This window comes from Vidua macroura, chromosome 1 (assembly GCF_024509145.1).
Source record: "Vidua macroura isolate BioBank_ID:100142 chromosome 1, ASM2450914v1, whole genome shotgun sequence".
NCBI classification, from domain to species: Eukaryota; Metazoa; Chordata; class Aves; order Passeriformes; family Viduidae; genus Vidua; species Vidua macroura.
The window spans coordinates 63,707,225-63,713,224 of NC_071571.1; positions in this window are offsets into that span (position 1 = coordinate 63,707,225).

Here is a 6,000-nt window from a genome sequence, read left to right on the forward strand (position 1 = left end):
TGCCACCTCCACACAGCTATCTGTCAGTTGTCCTGCTCTGGCATATATCAAATGTGCCATCTAATCACTGTGGGGGATACCAGTTTTGACTCCTGGCACTTAGGCTCATTTCTGTCGATGTGCCGGCCGTGGTTCTTTGCTTGTAGCACTGAACGAACTGCATGAGTCAAGAGACTGCCAGCTCCTATTAACCTCTTGCATAAAGGATTTATAGATATGTCTCATTATAAAGTAAGGAGCTGACATTCATCTCAAAAGCAGTTAGCTTGGAAAAGAATGCTCTTTTGTCAGTATTCACCTTCCTCTGCACTCCTTCTGTGGTAGTAAATTGTAAACTGCTCAGTCGAGATGGCATCTGTCATAGTTAGGTTTCTTTGGTTAATTTGATCACTTCTTCCATTAAACTAATGCTTTGGCTTCCCAAATGTAGCTAAGCTGTGAATTCCTGCCTTTTGCAGAATACTACAGTGCAGCCCTGAAAAAAAAAAAAAAAAAAAAAAAAAGGCTATTTCTACCCTCAGCATTTAAAAAGCAGAAATTTCTGGGGTAAGGATGAAATTGTTTGATCCCAGCCTGGTTTCCTCTGTACATGCAACTGAGATCACCTTCCATGAAACCTGGGGAGGCTGGAAGCAAAGGGTCCTTTTCATAGGCAGTTTTGTATACAGTATGCATGCATATCAATGCTTTGACTGGAGTTCACTTAAAAATGAAAACAAAGTACACACTAGACGCTGGGAGATAGGCACTTTGATAGCTGTCATGTTGGAAAATCCCTTATAAGTGAGACAAGCCTTTGTCTTCAGTCTGTTTGGAAACTGATGCCACTGATCACTTTTACGGACAGTTCCTCTAGGTGGGAATGACACAGATATCATTCACACGGAAACTGCCAGATTGATGTCAGTAAGACAGCAGAGTGTTCAGGTTCATTGGAAGGAATACAATACCTTTGATAAAATAAAGTCCTTGACTGCGCAGAGGGAACAGGTCGAAAAGGAACGTACCCCTGCCAAATGTTTACTCTTGCATCTCTGCCTCATGGAGGGTGTGTTCTTTTTCAAGGCAGAGCCAAGGACAGCCAGGAAGTTCTTTGGGAATAACACCTGATAGTTGCAGGGAAACAACTCTGTAATTAAGCCATAAACAATGTTGTGGTGATTTTAACTAAGTTTAGTTAAAATTCTGTGATTTTGCAAATCACAGAATCATAACTTTTTTTTTTTTTTGAGGGGAGATAATATTTTACAAAAATATTAATGTTTAAGCTAGATTAATGGCTGCTTGACTGTAGAGACCACCGGTGAACAGAGTATCTGTCCAAGGTCAGAACTGCAGACACAATAAGTCACTAGAAAGTTTTGTGCAGGAGTTGTCCTAAACAGATATTTCTAAGATCTGGCTAAGGTTGCTAATTACTCCTCAGAATAACTTTGAACTGACATTTTTTGAATCATTTTCATTCCAGAGGGATTAGTAAATTTTTTTAGCAGAAGGAACACACACCAAAACTTACAAAATGAATTTACAAAAAAATTCTGAAATAATTAAATGCCAGTTTTGGACCACTTTTCACCCTTTTCTTGTTCTGTTTTGGCACTAACATGCAAAAGGAAGCTTGGGAGGGGAAGTGTGGGAGGAACACAAAAACCAAGGAGAATACAAACCAGAACCAGAGAGACTTTAAGGGCTTTCTTAGAATTGGAGACGTTGGTGACTTTATAGGAGATGCAGATACTCTGTACTTTGTAGGCACTGGGATAAGCAAAGGCCTAATTCCTCCACACTCAGCAGAGGCATTGGCTGAAAATCCCTCTATTGTTTCAGCAAACACAGGCAGTATTTCTACCAGTGCAGTACATGCTCCAATGCAAATCAACCTTATGTAAATGGCTTGACTCCTTACATTCAATATTATGCTCTCCAGATTATTTATGCAACACACATAGAGGAAGATCTCAGTAATTTTTGAGGTATAAGTTTTAGACTTTTTGGGAAACCACACCTTTCCTGTGCAGCTCACTTTAAAATAGTAAACATTTTTACTTTAGTCCAGAAAAATCTGATCTGACGTGTTTCTCTCAATGATACACAGTGTTCTACACCCCAAACTTCTTATTTGTCATCTAATTATATGATCTAAACAGTTCTTTTGTCCCTTCTTCTAAAATACAGACCCATACAGGGACGTGGAAAATAGGCAAATTAAAAAAAAAAGCTCTTGAAATGATGAGGAGTAGAAATGCACTATGTTCAGCTCACAGTTCTTTTGTAGCAGTCAGACACTGATGTGTTCATACAATGAGTATTTCCACCTCTCTTTGTGGGCATGGACAGGTGTGTGCACAGGCAAAGTGTGCTTTTGCAGTGAGGTTGTCTTAAATAGTGTTGCTAGAGGCACAGAAAGAAGCATAAACAGAGGAAAATTTCTACTTCCTTTTTCTTGGGAAGACATTTCTGAAAAAGCAGGGTTCAGTAGGGCTAAAAGTTTATCACTGTTTCTGTGGGGTTTTTTGGGTTTTTTTAAGTATGTGTTATTTGTGGTCTGCTGGGCATAGCTTTGGGGGCCCAAAGCTACATAAGGCAGAAGTGCCTACATGCTTCAGAAAGCCTCCAGATTACATGTCATCCATAGTACCTCCTGCTGGCACTAGGACAAGTTCTTCACCTGTTTCTGGTTCACCACTCCCAGCTGTGCCTACACTCACAACCACCACATAGCTGCCGACCTATGTGTGGGGAACAGCTGGCTCCCCAGGAAGCCCACAGAAGTCAAGGGGAGGACAACATTAGTGAATGACAGACTATGGGGAGGTCCCCAAAGTGCACTTTTGTTCATCTAGTCAGTCATCAATTTCACCAGCTCAGCGTGTTGGCTGGCAGCTCCTTGAGGTTTGCAGAAAACAGTATGTTTTCTGTTGCAGCAACTGGAACAAGAACTGGATGGGGTGATGTTTCTGGTTTCATGGACACATTACAGCCTTCATTCCCTTACAAACACAGGTGCTGCATTGTTTGCCTCGAGTAATGCAGTGCATGTCATGGTCTGAGGGGGCTAAGGGCTAGGGGAGAAGCCAGTGTGTTTTGGCAGATGGCGGTAAGCAGTAACACCTCATGCAGCTGATGGTGGATGCTCAGTGTGGTCTTGAGATCAGGTGTGGTTCTGCTGAGGGGCCAGATCTGGGGGGGACACAAATCCTCAGTGCTGTTAGATAATGATGCTTTGACCAGCTGACCAAACACCCTCAGGTAAAAAATAATCTTAGCATTTGTTTCCCTGCACTGGGACTGCCTGTACAGCAAATACCCTGTGTGGGTGATAAAGGTGGATCCTACACTGTCACTTCCTTTGCCTGTCATATATTTTCTTTAGTGAGACAAGCAGAATGAAAGAAAAATCTGTTCCTGCAACGTGAGCTCAGGCAAAGCTGATCCCACTCTGAGAAAGTATTAGCTTCTTAATTTGTGCTGTTGAAACTGTTCTGCGGACTTCCATTTGGTTGGGAAAGGAACTCCAAAGTACAACAACTGCCGTGCAGGGGAGGTTGCATATGGCTCAGTAGTAACACACATACTGTACACCTGCACATGTTTGGCACAGAAGGCTTTGAGTGCAGATTTGTGAGCTAGCCAAGGGAAGACAGATTTATTTTTTTGAGGAGGCAGAAAGACCAGATCACCTCCAGGTGCTACCCTGATAAACACTGAGAATAACTCACCAGTCCTCTACAATTTTTCTATGATCAACTTCATCCTTGAGATAGGGATTAGAGAGATAGAAACATTATCTGGGAAGTTGTCCAGATTCATTTCCGAGGGAGTTAAATTCCCAACACAAGCCTGCTATAAGGAAGGTTGTTTGGATTTTTTGGGGATTTTTTCTGCGTGGTTTGTTTAGGGGGAGGGTGGTGTTGATTGTAACAGTGTTGTAGGCAGTTGGGACATTAGGCGCAGTTCAAGCTCCCCCAGTTCTTCCATGGCTTAAAGTTTTTGGGGACCTTTTGAGGAGAGAGGCAAACTTCTCTTGCATTTTGCTTTTTAGTTTTGCTCTTCAAATTAAAATTCAAAGACATTTTGTAAAACAACCCCCTCTATAGCATCCAGAAGAGAAAGATTTTCCTCCAGAAATGTGTCTCAATTAGGGAAGAAGCTCTCAGGGGATTTTCCACTTGCTCCAGAAGGCTTTGAGTTCAGCCTGTGCTACAGGGAATGGCAGCAAGTATCCTCAGTTCCTCCCCATACCCCAACAGTCAGCAGCAGAAAATAGGAGGTGAGCAAGAATGGGGTTAAATGCTCATCCACATTTCCTCATGCCATGTACCTGTAGGATGCCACACAGCCCACAGTCCTACCTAGCTGTGCCTTTTAAGTCAGGTATAACCTGGCTTCCTTAGGTTGGACATATCCCTGCAGGAAGCAGGCATCACGTCATACAGTCCCCAAGCTACTTTGCTTGAAGCAAGTGCTGCTACACTGGGCTATGTTGCAACATCTGCATGTGCCCTTCTTAAAACATCCTTGGATCTCTACCCTATAAAATAGAAAGATCTTGAAAGAAATGCATGCAGAAGGAGAAAGCTAAGAAATGCTCTTTGTTGGTCCGGTTGTTTCAGCTATAGCCCACATGGGTAAAGCAAAGTCCTTTCTTTACAAGGTGGTCACAGCAGTTCAATCTTAGTTCTTTTTTAAACCAGTGATTAAACTGATGTAAAGCACAGTGTGTTCACGCTCAGTTCAGTTTAACATTGGCTGACATTGATGAAACTTGCATTGATTCTTATCTGTCTAATCTAAATTGATATAACCCTGATTTCAAATGAACTAAGCTGTAAGAGTGTTATGCACTTTTTAAGTTCATGAATTTAAAAGAAAAAACTTTGACCAAAAGGCTGCAGGTTTGTCACAAAGGCAAAACTCACAACTCAATACTGATTTTGACAGTTCTCTCATTAACCTTCACTATAGACAGCTGAGGATAGTTATTTGGGAAGCAGAGTGGTTAATATTTTGCCTAAGTAAATATACAGTACAAACAACCTAGAAAGACATGCATATTTTGTGCAGTAAGAATGAGAAATAATGGACCAGACAATTCATCTAGATTACTTTCATCATTCTAAGTAAGCTTCTCCATAGAGAAAATTAACACCAGAGTAAACTTAATGCTACATGAAAAGGCAAAGATGCTACTTCTGTCCACATTTTTTCATGTTCTTAAACACTTCAGTTCTGGCTCTCCTCAGAAGCAGGGCAGGATGGACTATTGATCACACCCAGCACTGCCATACGTCTGGGGCTGTGCACAGGCAGAACTAGAGGAGGGAAGGAGAAAGTAAGCAAAGAGGAAATAGAAACATAGAGAATCAAGAAGGTGAACTGCAGAGAAAGTCTTCTCAAGGGTTTGATTGGTAGCTGGTGTGCTTTGCCTTGGGAGAATTTGGGAAATAACAAGGACCAAAAGCTGTGGTGCACAGAGGTTCACATTCTGTACAGTACTTGTCTGCCAGTGTTCAGGAAGTGCCTGACACAGACTTCTCTGGACAGGGTCTGCCATGTGTCCACTCCTTCCGAGTTTTGGGACAGCCTTAAGCGCGTATTAGCCTAAGGAAGCCAAGTTAAATCTGGCCCAGGAGCAATGTATCCAATTCAGCTTGGGTCTAGTTTTCAATTGTACCTTGCTACGGTGACTCTGTAGTCCTGCAGCCCTCTATGTGATGAAACATTTGCAATTGCAGGCACTGTCCTTCAGCAAAAAAATGTCAACTGTTTCATTTCTTTCTGAAAAGCAGGACTGCTACGTGCATGTGGCTGTGCAGATAGGACAACCAGCCAATTCAAAGTCATGTGTGTATGTTTTTTAAAGGAAAATAACAAAGTTCCCTTCTCTTTACAATTGTTTTTAATATCTCCCCTTCCACATGCTCATCACATGTGTTGGCTCAAGATCACATAATGCAAAAATTGCAAATTCTTTGCAGTGCTCAGCCTTCCATGCACATT